Source organism: Watersipora subatra, chromosome 7, assembly GCF_963576615.1.
Source record: "Watersipora subatra chromosome 7, tzWatSuba1.1, whole genome shotgun sequence".
NCBI classification, from domain to species: Eukaryota; Metazoa; Bryozoa; class Gymnolaemata; order Cheilostomatida; family Watersiporidae; genus Watersipora; species Watersipora subatra.
In genome coordinates, this window is record NC_088714.1 from 17,093,652 (window position 1) to 17,108,153 (window position 14,502).

Below are 14,502 nucleotides of genomic sequence, written 5' to 3' on the forward strand. Positions count from 1 at the left end.
GTCACAACTTTCCCTACTCATTTATAAACAACCAATAGTGAATAAGTTGTATGTGTTTTTGTTATTTTTGTACATCTGTAGACCAACTGTATATAAGTTGTACATGTTTGTATATCTTCAAGTAAATATTGTATATATAACACAAGTCGTATATATATATATATATATATATATATATATATATATATATATATATATATATATATTTCATTTTAGTACAATCGCGTCTGATGAGTGCTCCGCACGAAACAAATTTGTAACGCAAATACTAAAAGTTTACTTTTTTCGCAATAATTTTTCAAATATATATATATATGTATATATACATGTATATATATATTGATCAATTTCCTCATTACATCTCTAAAGGTCTCAACTATGGCTCTCGCTAAAGAAATAACCATCTCAATCACAGATCATCTATATTTCTTTGTTTGGTCTAAACTTGAAAAAACTAACATTTACTTTCATAATAGTACCATTGAAAAATCTATTAAAAAGCTTACCATCTTACTACAGTTATTAAGCAATGAACAGGAAAACAAAATTAAACAACTAGCAATACTTTCATTAAGAAAAAATTATGATGAGCTCGCAGAAATTGTATCTAACTATATAATAGAGTCAAAGTCATCAGAAGGAAATGTAATAGCCATGCTTTACTTTATTGTAAGAATGTGCGAGCTATACGCAGCTACAGGAAAAAACAATAAGATAAATCCATTCATAGGAGGAATACAAAAACGTTTAAAGTCATCATCCAATCGTTCTCAAGCTGGTGCCTGTTTTCTTATTTTTCTAGAAACATTCACTATAGGATTCTGCACATTATATATGACAAACACCAACCATTTTTAGTTTATTCCTTTCCATGACACTTCCATTGATTCATCCTTTCTCGTCTATAGTGGCGGGACCGAGTCAAGCTGGGAAATCAGTATGGGTTTCTGAATTGTTAGCATCCAGAAAGCAAATGGTATCTCCTCTACCTGAAAAGATTTATTTGTGCTATAAGGAATACCAACCGTTATACGATAGGTTCACGAATGTTATACTTCATGAAGGGATGAGTGATATAAATGAACTCGATACATCGGTTACAAAATTGATCATATACGATGATATGATGAAACAAGTTGACCAAAATATGTCTGAAATATTTACAAAATATGTGCACCATAGAAATATGAGCGGGGTATTTTAAACTCAAAATATATTTCATAAAAATCAACACATTCGAACGATGAATCTCAATGCTAGTTATTCGATATTGTTTAGAAATCCGAGAGATGTAAATCAAATAACTCACTTGGCTAGGCAAATGTACGCAAGGGAACAGTCTAAGTTTATGATACTGTAGATGCTTTTAAGGATGCTTATTCATAGATTTAAAACAAGAAACTCCTGATTTTTGAGGTTAAGAACATCTATATTTCCTAAAAACAACACCTATATTTATGTCCTAAAATCTACGAGCTTACCAGTTGAACATTAAACATTAGGCAGTACAGACCATGACCAAAAGATTTAAGAAGCATAAGCCAATGCTACATCTCCTAACAAATTGTGACAACATATGAGTGACTCGTTCAATAGTAAAATTTGCTAAACCTGAATTTATTGGGTTGTATTTCACACATTTTTCATAATGTATAACAAAACAAAGTAAAACTAACGCCTAAAGAAAAGAAGAAATTAAGTAGATATAAAACATATATAAGAGCAATCACTAAAAGCTTTACAGGACAAAAATCAAAGCATGAGCTTATACAAAAAAGAGGATTCTTAGCTCGCCTACTAGTCTACGAGCTCCACTCATTAGTACTATAGCTCCAGTTTTTTCCAAAGCTATATCGAAAAAAAGAAAATTTTTTTAATAGATTTTAGCAATATCACTCAGCTATTATTATTACATTATCCTAAATCAAGACTAGAACCAATACAGAGAAGAGAATTAAAAACGTTGATGAAATGATGATAGTAATTGACTGAATCTGTAAAAGTTTCAGAATACAACAGAGCACTCACAGAATTTCAGAATACAGTGATGGCAAGAAACGTTCAAAAGAGAGATAACGATCAACAGAAATAGAGATGTAGATTCTCAACAAAAAGTCGATAAGGCTCAAAACAACTTGAAAGCGAACAGTGATTAGTCAATGAATGATTTGAAAGTAAATGAAAAACTTAGTACGTATATCTCGGATAAGTATATGCTGGAATTATTGTAGATAATCCCAGCATATACGTTTATATCTGGATTATCTACGAAATTCAGATACAACATTTATGCTGAGATAGTTCAACAATGTCAGGCTCAAGCGACACAATTTTTATCATCATTAAAGAACAATATACAATATTTTAATACGGTAGAGGTATCTATGCATGGACATAGAATTCCTGGAAAGAATATCACTGAGTTTCCTAATAAGGCAGCAAATCCACGGGCGAAACAAAGTGACATATATGGATGGAAAGTATTCGCCGCTCTTCTCTCAAAAGTGAATACACCTCAAACTAATAAACAGTTGAAAATTAAACCTATAAAATCTGCCCTCAGCCCATGAAGAAATCAGACCTATCCTATGCATCAAAGAAGAGCGAACAATTTTGATTAATGGGGAAATATACGACTCAACAAGATAAAGCGTTGAAAAAATAAGCAAAGAAAGATTTTAAAAAATAAATGTTGCAACATTAAAAATTCTGCTAGTTATGCAAGAAAAGAAAAGCTTACCAAGTTTTTAAAATTTAAAGTACACCCAATTAAAATAGAAACATGGTTAAATGAATCGGACACCTATACTCTACGCAAGCAAACAAGAAAAAGGTTTCAAAAAAGATTTTTTGTAGTGTCAGGCATTGAGCAATCTATCTACATGTGAGCTACAACAATATAACAATGGTTATAAATACATATTACTGAAAATTGATCTATTCGTAGAATGGCAACTACTAGACCTCTAAAATCGAAATCTGGTTTGAAAGTCATTCAAGCATTTGAGCAAATGATTCTAGAGGCATCACCACCAGATCAATTTCACATGGATAATGATGGCAAATTTTGTAATTCTCATTTTAAACAAGCTACTAAAAAGTTCCAGATACACCACTATACCACTAATAATCAAGAGATAAAAGCTGCTCTTGTCGAAAGATTGCCAAAGGCTATCAAGTCAAAGCTTTTTAGATATTTTACGCATACTAATTCACTAAGATATATAGATGTGTTACAAGATATGGTTTCATCTTATAATGATTCGATTCACTCTACAGTTGGAGTACCATCTAATAACGTTTCTGCTGCAAACAGTAAAGAAAAATGGCATAACAGTTACAACCCAGACAATCCTACTCTACCAAAATCACGTTTCAGATATTCAATAGGTGATACTGTAAGAATTTCAAAATACAATACAGTATTTTCTAAAGGTTATTGAACTAAACGGAGCAAACAAATATTTACTGTGGCTCAGTGTCATATTACAGATCTTCCGGTCTATTCACTCAAAGATAGTTGAGGAAATGTATTGGAAGGGATGTGGTATAAACCTGAATTACAAAAAGTAAATAAACAAAATAATACAGATAGAATCGAGTCAATTTTAGAGCGGATAAAAATAAACGGTAAAACCAAATTTCTTGTTTAATGATTAAGCTACTCCTTTAGTTTTAACTCTTACATTGATAAAAGAGATATGATAGCTAATTATAAAAACTGGTGCAATCGATTTCAGATTTCATTCACGCAAAATGAGAGTCATAATGCATGCGTCGGGTGTGCGTGCGTCGGCATGCGTGCGTTGGCGTGCGTTGGCGTGCCTCCAGGTGCATGTGTGTTTGTCCAGCTCTAGTTATTAAAATCTTGGAATGAAGAATCCGTATTACAGAAGATTTGATCTCGGAACCTCCCATTCCCCAGACGATATGCTAAATTATCAAGCTACACAAGATTTATGATTTCATTGGGCGATATGTGTCACTATGTGGGTGAAAATACCACTCTGAATTACAGCGCAATGTCATTTTATGCTTGCTCTCATGGCTATTGTTAGTAAGCTTTTACTAGCTTACTCAAATTAGCTATTGGCATTGCGCGCAGGCATTGGCACTGCGTGATGGGATGATGGGCGCCTTGCCATTGCGCCAAGCTAATAGCAAGTGAAAGGCAACCACATTAATGGTCACTGTTTATAAGCTGGTTTTTAATAGCTGTTCAACGCTGGGCATTCCGCTAGTTGTATAAGAAAGTTGAAAAATAAAATTTTCATCACATCAGTGACCTACACAGAAGAAAGCAGAGCTTGCCAACTGGGAGCCACAAAGTTGCAGAAAATATGGAAAAAACAAAAATGCAATTTAATATAGCGAGAGTACACTTCAACCCAAAGCACGAAATGAGCAATTTTACAAACCACCTTAAAAAGCAAAGCACATTCAACAAACATTTACAAATGGCTACAACAAACTGATTCATATACTCCACATAAACCAGCTAAAAAAAGACAAAAATGTTTCTCAGTTTGTAAAGTAAAATGATGAATACAAGTACATAATGATTATTGTTGATGTCTTCAGCAAAAAGGCTAATGGTATTCCAATTACATAAGTCAAAGTCTGCTTTAGAAATTAACAAACCAATTGAGGGTTTTTTACAAATACCAAACAAAGATGTATTATATTGTCAAACAGATAGAGGTTCAGAGTTTCTCAGCACACAACACACCAAAAATGCATCAAAAAAATTTAATAGTCATCATTACACACACAGAAACTAAAAAATCGAAGCTAGCTTTGTCCAGTGTTTGTTGCTATGCTAAAACAAACGATACATTACCATTTCATTTGTAGTAATAGCTACAGCTATATCAATGTTGTACAAGTTCTGATTGAATTATACACTTTAACAGTTCATAGTGCCCATAGTAGAGCTCTTGACAAAAGGAATTACATCAACCAAGAAAAGATATGGAAATAGATTATAATCCAAATAATCCTTTGCTGAAATCCAAGCAAAGTTCAAATTTTAATTAGGTGATAACGTGAGACTATCTAAATATGTTATTACTTTAGCTAAATCATACTTACCACCTTAGACTGAAGAAATCTTTGCCATCTCCAAAAGGCATAGCACCTCCCACCGGTAAATTATTTTAGTGATGGCTACAGCAATAAACTCATTAGAGCTTATTATGAGCCGGAGCTACAAAAAGTGCGAATAAAAGACAACACAAGATAAAACTAATTGGGGTCAGCAAAAAGTAAATGAAAAAAACACTACTTTGTCAAATGGTTAGGATATGATTACAGTTTCAACTGATATATAGACAAATCAAATCTGACTAAAGACTAAAAAATAATACCCCAAAGTCACTCGCTCAATGTTCACAAGATGAGTGTTGTTCTATTTAGCGATGCTTGGCTGAAACATTTCTCAAACAATACGATAGAAAAGTATACAGTTAAATTACCTACAACTATTTTGATCTATTAAAAGGATGATGAGAGTTTAAACTAGACAAAATGTCATTTTATATTTTACAAGTTTTCATTAAATTCAATTTCAATTTCATTAAATGATCAGTGCCATTCAATTTTATTACATGACACTGATCATAGAGTAGCTATCTATGAAACACCAACAGTTTTAATCAATCAAACAACTAAATGCTAGCATAGCAGACAAGATAAAAGAAGAATTAGTTTTATTGTAAAGTAATGGGGTAACAAAAAAATGTTACCTCATTAAATAAATAATGAGGTATAAATATAGGAATCAGTTATTCAAAAAGTTTGTCTGACCTGATTGGGATGACACGGGCTTTTACAGTTTTGAAACATTAAAGATTTGAAGATTAAACACACACCATTTTTAACCAAAAAAAATGAAATAATCACAACACGTTTATAAAAAAAAATGAGGGTAGTTTGTCTTCATACTATATTTGATCTGTTAATTTTTGCTATTTTGTTATTTACAAAATATTATGTGTCACATCTAAGCTTTTTAGTCCTGTAGTGTATACAAGGGTCTTATCTAAGAAATAACTGGCAACTTGTTCCTACGCAATAAACCGAAAAGGTCAAAACACAACATAAATAGTGACAAGGTTGGGATACTTTTAGGTGGTATACAATATAATATGTATCAACTTCACTAGACACAGTGACTATCATCGGAAGTACATTATTTACTATTTAGAACTGCTTAATCATTTCACCCACAGAAAAGCTGATAGAATTGACGAAGAGGCAAATTTAACAACAGTATAAACAGTAGCAACATATGGAAGTTCAACTGGCACAGCAGAAAGAACAAACCCAAAAGGTAATCCAAATTTCAGCAGATACTGCAAAGCTCGAAGCCTCAAAAGCTAGCTCCAAGGTTACAGTTCACAGTTTATTCAAAGGTGTAAATTGGGACTGACTACTATGGAAGACTAATTTTTTGACTAATCAGCCTATCAAATTTACAATTGATAAACAAATGGAGAAATCAACAAACTACTTAAATAAATATCAATGAAATATCTATATGGACCACATCAAGGTCTTCATAATGACGCAATAAAACCTACGGACTTTCGTTGTGCATGAATGCTACAGATTCTACAGAAAAACGAACAGAAAGCCAGGTGAGATGAGTCTAGAATTAGCTGCAAAAATACATCGAGATGCATAACTTGTAATTTGCCTTCCATCACAAATCCTCCTGATGAAGCTTCGCAGACTAAATTCATCTGCTCAGTAGAAAGTTACTTAGAACTGAAAGTCTTATTCAAACTAGAAGATAATCAGTTGACCTTTTCCAAACCTAACAATGTGGTTGTAGAAATAGAAGAAGTAGCCAAGGTAGCTAAGAAGATAATGTAGGTATGAAACACCGTTAAAGGTTGACTTGCAACAAAATTGACATTACAGTTATTTGATATAAAAAGATTCACCATGTCTTACTTTGTTGTTTTGTAGGTGCAAAATATGTCGGAATGTGATTACAAGCTCTTAAAAGCTCTTAAAAGCGAACAGTTAATCAGGTAAATGATGTGAAAATTCAGTGGAGGGTGTGGATTTTCAAAAATAGATTTAGCCGAGGACCTGATTAACAAAGTATTCTTTGCTCTATACAAAATTTTCATTTACATTGCATATATAAGGATTTTATCTAGAAAATTTCTGGCAGTTTGTTTCTATGTAATCAATCAGAAAAGTTAACACTCAACAAAAACAAGGGCTTTGTTATATCGGCCTTTGCAGCCACGAAGCCTTTGCAGTTAACACCTTGTGATGGACAAAATTTGTCCTCATGATGATTTAATCATCAATTAATGAAATTGGCTTTTTGGCATGTGATGCATATTAACTATCTGCCTGTCATACTTACACATGGTAACTCTCTTTAACCACTAAAAGATTCAACAAATGATTTCACGAAGAAATTGATTTCTGTTCCATTGTCAACAGTAAAACAAATATGTAATAAAGAGGGACACAATTCGAAACTTGAAAAAACCATTTGCTTAGGTTAGAATCACAAACCATTGTTGTGGTACCATTTTTAAACTAAAGCTTGTCACACTCACATCGCATTTTTGATACTAAAAATGGCCTAATAGATGGATATACCAGTACTGCAGAAATAATACAACGTTGGAGTTATCTGCTCTCGCAATAGACTTGCAGCCCGAATGTACTATGTTTTCAATAGTTACAGCTCTTTGCCCGCAACAATGCTATTTTATATCTGCGACACTGTCTCACATGTATAACCTAGCAAATCCATACAACAACATATGTGGGCTGGCTGAATAATGACAATAGGAAGGGCACTGCAGTGCAGTCTGCTGTTAAAACGATTTGTCTCACTCAAAAAATGATTTTTCGCATTGCAACTCGCCAATTGTTCTCAAATAGTTTAATTGGAGCAAAATTCTATTACATAATCAGTTCAACTATTGCATAATTTAATTTAATTGATGGGGGATAATTAATCATTATTTTAATCTGTCAAGAATAATTATATATGTAGTTCACTTAAATAAAGAGCAAGAATTCTGCAAGCAAAACTACTTATCAGCTAATAAGTAATTTTATGTGCGGTTGAGACTGTTTGATTTGGAGGCTGTTTGATGGGTATCTGTACTGCTACTGTAAAGATATGGCTTTCTCTACGCTGGTTGTTTCAACACACATATATTTATTTATATTATTAAAAGCATAATGAATGACAGAGTCAATGGCACCATTTTTAAGGAGATCTTTAAAAATGAGTCTGTTTGACAACCTAAACATCTTTCACCCTGAGTCATCGTATTTCAAAACACTGGCCATTGGCTGATAAATGCAGCAACGAAGAATATTGAATTTCAACAGCTGGGCTATTGGTCAATATACAGACAAACTAAATGTGCTAATGCTGAGCGGGTGTGTCAAGTGACCATCCACAGCATGGAATGTGCAGTCTACAGAAAGTAACAAGCGTATGTAACTAACCGGTGAATGCTCGACTGCAAAACATAAACACACTGCAGTGTAACCACAACATTACTGCTCGCTGGCAGAGATATAAAAGGTCATGCCGTCATTTAGGTCAGCATACATTGTTTAGATTCTTTATTGCGCGCAAAACATGCAGTCAGCAACTAGTCAATCGTATTGTAAAGGAAACTGCCGGTTGCCTTTACCCTCCGCAAGACAATCAGATGACACCGAGTGTTAAGTGGCAGTGAGATAAATATTTAGCAAATAAATATATAAATATACATGCATGCCAATCAAGGAGCATACATGCAGAGAGCAGACGTAGATATCTTTTCCCTTTCGTGTTTTAGTCGTAGCTTTGGCTTCACCCCTAATTTTTGCTCTTTTACACCAGCGTCTTCTCGGTCCTTTGGTCTCCTCTTTCGGTCCCTCGATCTCTCTCAGTCCCTTGGCTTGCTTTCGGTAGTCCAAGCTCCTACTGGTGGCTGGGCCTGTTTCTGTACCTCGCAGGCTCAATCCTGCGACCGTGGTAGCCAAGAAGTTTATTATTACGGCCTCGGTCACAACACTCTGCTGTTGCAGTATCACTGATATAATATTTCTGGTCATCAAATAGTTTAGGGTGCTATTCGTGCTGCATAAATAATTGGCTCCATGGGTGTTCAAGGTTATACGTATGTCGTTAATATAATGTATAGCAATGTTTCCTACAATATGTAGTTGCAACGCATAAAGCTGTAACTATTGAAAACATACTTTAAAGTTATTCAGAGGGTTCACACAATTATTTTGTAAGGAAAATGGTCACCTCATAAGAGCAGATAATTCCTTATATGAATCTGTCACCTGGAGGCTGTGAAACTTGTCTCATAGTTTACAAAACATACTTTGATTTGATCTTAACCCTATTTTACAAGTCAATGCTGACAAAATCAAATTAGGTCATGAAAAAAATATAAATAAAGTATAAATAAAATATATTACTATATGAGTTTGAATATGAGTTTGATCATAGATAAATATCAGGTACAGTCCATGTTTTCAACATCCGAGCTGCATCTTGCAAGCTTCTCTTTCAAAATTCACTTTACGTTTTCAAGGCTGATACAAAAGTAATAGTAGCTTGCTGTGTGAAGAATTACCCTCTGCGTGAAACTCGAAAACTCTCCTTGGTAAACTTTAACCTGCCTGTTAACTTATGCTACTATCTGTAAGATAAGGTCTCTAAATATTCAATCAAGTTGTTACTCTTTGTCGGTTATTTCATCTTTTATTATAGCATGCCATCTAATTAAGTCTCTTTCCTCACTTTTTCTCTCCTAGGCAGCTCATTAGAGATAAAACTTCATGGCGACAGAGACGGGTTTCATCCACCTCTAGACATTGAATTTATGATTTTAAGGTTATTTTTTGTATCAGGTTTTAATAATAACATTAATAATGTGTTATTGAGCTGTTCTCTGTTTTGTAAAATTGTATTAACAAGGAATGTTGCATTTACAGTAAAAGTTTAAATTTCAAAATATTTTTTCAAGTTAATATTAAAGGTAACAAAATCCATGTTCAATTTAAGACAAGTGCTAAAACATAGTTGATACATCATGCATAAGATCCGAATTTCAAAAAAATGTTTTCGTCTGAAATCATAAGATAACAGTTTTAAAGAGAATACAACTTAGAAACCTACAGATGATAAAAAACCTTAAATTAAAGGCATTTATCGGTAAATATGTTAAGACGTTAAATAAATGTTTGTCCTTTAGTTTAGTTAGCTGTAAACACATGTTTTCTTTGTAGTTCTTCAAGTTTTAAATTTTTATCGCTCATTAACTAATAGCAAAATGTTACTTTGGTCACTGCTTCATTGTAACCTTTGTCATTATACAGTAATTGATTTGTGCTCCTAATTAGAATGCTATTGCAAATCGCCAAAGAGCTCATACAAAAAATATTTCTTTATTTGCAAACTCTCGAACCAAATTAGACTTTGCAAAACTGAAAACACGTTTAGCAATTCTTCCAATTTTTTTCTTTATATATACCAAAAATAAGTTGTTACCCCTGCATCACTTACAAAGTTTTTATTTTCTTACCTACGGATGATGAGTTCGCATATTAAAATCGTTGATTCACTTATTACAAACAATTTCACAAGCCATGTTCCTCAGGCTCTCTCTATTGTTACCATACGTAGATTGTTTGGTTATCACTGTAGTCACATCTCCATTGACCTTTCTGTGAACATGTCAAATGATGAATGCAGTTCAGCAAAATTTGGGGATTGTGGCAGTTGAGCTCGACAGACAGGCAAATGCAGTTGGACTTACAGAGAATAAACAGGCAGTTGCCATCAGGTGAAATTGAAATGTCCAGACAAGCAGTCACTTGTACATAGAATTAGCTGGTCAAATTGGTAGTGCTTGGCAAATAGAGTTTAGCCAGACAGTCAGGCAGTTTCCTTGAAGTGGGATGGAGCCAATAACACAGTAATTTAATGCAGGTAACACAGTCTTGTTGACCTGCAGCTGCAGGTAACACAGTCTGGTTGACCGGCAGCTAGTTGCCAATAGAACTCAGTAGCTCAATAGGAATGGGCCTACAAGTTAATGGTGTAAGATGTAACAAACCATTAACAGGTTGTTATAATAGTAACAACAATTATAATGCTCTGATGTTTAAAAACAGTTTTTATCATTTCATTCAGTTTAATGACAATTTGATATCTATCTTCTTATATTTTTGATTTTGCTTTAGCATCCTAATTGTCTTCAGCAGAATGAAGATTTTGAAAAGATTCAGAGTTTTCCGTACTCTACATTCTGACGAAGGTTTTGAACTGGTAGTTGACTTTCACCACATATTTTTGCTGCAAGAATGTTTGGTGGTGAAATGGTTAAAGCACTAGATCTTGCATGTTATTGTTTTTCTGATCAATGGCATAGAGGAACTTCCATTATTTCATGCATTGTTTTAAAAATATTTAATGCGGGGTCTCTGTGAGGGTACAGAATAACCCCAGCTTATTCCAAAAACTTGAATGTTCATGTACAAACTTTGTATGTCTACAAGCTTCGTTATCAAGACTTTCCTTCACTTCAATTTGTCTGTGAAACAAGAACACACAACTTACGGTCGTTGGATCTTCCTCATTCTAAACGAACAGAGAGTATTGCTGATGGCCAGAACAACGAAGCCATAATAAATACGCGTTCCTTTGATTGTTATGCGCAGATTTCTCATTGTTTCATAACTATGGTATCCTATTGGCCCATAATACAGGTGTTAAACTTATTACCAGTATGAATGGCCCATTAAACAATCCTAAATAGAGAATATGTATTAATTAAAGAACTATTTATTAGCCTAGGTACCGATGAGCAATAGCATAGATAATCATAAGCAAAAGACATATACATGTTGGAAATATATTCTCAGGTCTATGCTGACTTGCTGGTATATTTGCAACTCTACCAGAATATATATACACATTGGATGTAAAAGCAATAGTTGAACAATAACAGATTAGCCTGGATTCAAGTGAGGCCAAGAAACCACATTGATGACTTGTGGCTCATGTAAACATTGTCCTCATCTGTGAGTTAGTTAATGTCCATTGAATTACTTCCTGTCCAACGATACATGTACTAGTTACAAGATGATCCCTGAAATAAAGAAATCCTTTTGGCCCATTATGATTTTATGTCTTGCGAACCTTCTGATGATGAAATCAATCTTTTCATATCAACCAGATGCTAAAATATTTGAGCATGTTAAGAAATAAATTGTTGAATGTTTGTGGGGCTCTACGTCTAGCATACACAGACACCACCTCATACTTTTGGGGTTCGGAATATTGCTATCAAAACCTAAGTCCTAAGGCTATCAAAACCTAAGTCCGTCACTCTTTAAACCTGTTCAGTTTTTTTCTTTTTTAGAAGTTCAATCAAGTAAAAGAAACGCTGATACAATGTCATGAAGATTCCTTTTGAAAAATTTGCTAGTTCACTGGCTTGGCTGTTTTGAATAAGGATAATGGGAAACGCGGAGAACACTCCCAGCTGCAGAAGACAGTTAACAAGTTGAAAAGAAGTAACCACCGAACCTGTGTTTTGATTTTGAATTATTGTATCTATATAACATTTTTATACTTAGTTTTGTGAAACCACTGGCTAATATTCATCTCTACTAGCACAAGCACTGAAAGTCTGTATAAAGAAGCTTCTCGATGAAGACCAGATTTCTAGCCTTAAAGATAAACTTACACAAAATTTTAGTAGATTTTATTAGAAAGTATCAGTATTTCTTATCATTTGTGATTGTTTTAGATGTTTGAGGTGATATGACTGCCAAGATTTTTCAAGTTTAAATTGACAAAACTTGTTCGCAGTTAAAATGCTCAGATCAAGCAAAAGTGTGATTATGACGTTTACAGTTGCAAAGAGACCAACAGAATAAAGACGCGTAATGCTGCAACTTAAATTCAATAGCAGTCATCAACTTACGATACAAACGTAACACACCGATAACAACTTGTGACGTCATTGTACATATACATGTATTCTCTTCTGAACGTTTTAACCATGATCAAGTTTTGTCGTCTTTAATCTGGAAACATCCTGAGAGTCAGACCACCTCAAACAACCACAAATGGTAGAAAACTCTGATACTTTTTGATAAAATATACTAAATATTTTGTGTAAGTTGTTCTTCAAGCGATGACATCGGCGAGTGATACCATCAAAGAATCCTTTCAATGCCATGTATCTTCAATCCTTTCAACCCAGATATGTTGGTGGTTCGTAAAACAATAGTTTACTTGTGAAATGAAGAAATTTACTGCCTGCTTATCTATTTATATTATGTAATTAAAGATCCTTGAACATACAGAAATATATAATAAATTATAAATTTACATCTAATTATCTGTTAATATTACATAATCTAGTACAAATTATAATTCCTAAATTGTAGCCTAAATCATAAGTGCATTGTTTCAATGTTACTCTATGGGGCCATTATGAAGTTCCAATGCTAATCTAATGATGCTAGCAACCTTAATCTCTCTATGCTTTGTTCCGTTTCTTCAAGCCTAGGCTCCGCCCGCCTCCTGAAAACGTAATCTATAGGGGAATCCCCTGACCTATGAAAGTTGGATGCATTTCTTTAGATGGCCAAAGCCGCCATAGCCAGGGAACACACAGACAGCAGTTGACAGGTACTCGCGTTCCTCTTATCTTACAAACTTTATGACATGTATATAGGTGTACTCGGTGTAGTCTATAGATATGTCTATTATTGATGTTGATAGGTTTGACATGTGAAGCGACAGTACTTCTGATTTGCTGTCTTTACTGTAATGCTAAATAAAACTAGCGCTCCACCTCTATTTTTTGTATGCTAGTATATCTATGTAATCATTAGCAAACCTCTCTGCCAGAAAAGAAGTGTATTTTGTTCCAAATTTTTAGCACTTGCTTTTGATTTTGCTCATGTTGGCCGACCTAAAACCTTATGCCTGAAATTTTTATTGCAATTGTATGATGTTAACCCGCTACTCCTATCCAGGCAGGAAAAGACTTACAGCCAATTTTTAATGATTATCTTGTTAGGAATCTAAGTTTTAAAACATTTTCTTGATCAATGCAACTCTAAAATGCGATTATCTTAAGCAAATCCAGATCTTGTCAATATGTGTTGTTTTCAGGTGCCAGTCAACATGAATCTAGAGGCAGTAGCCAAGTTGAAAGAAGATTTATTAACCTGCGAAATTTGTGAAAATGAAGCCTTCCACGATAAGACCGACTTTCATAGTCTACCGTGTCCTTGTCAGCATACCATCTGTAGCACGTGTCTCCAGAATATTGTAAGTAAAGAAAGAACAACCTCATTTCCCCTTTGTCCATGGTGTCAACAACAGCTCCGTATCCCGAAGTCTGGCAAACTGCAAACCTTTCGCTATGCAGAAAAATTATCTGCTAAAATTAAACTGAGCTCTAAAAAAGGGAGAGCGTCAGCCCATGA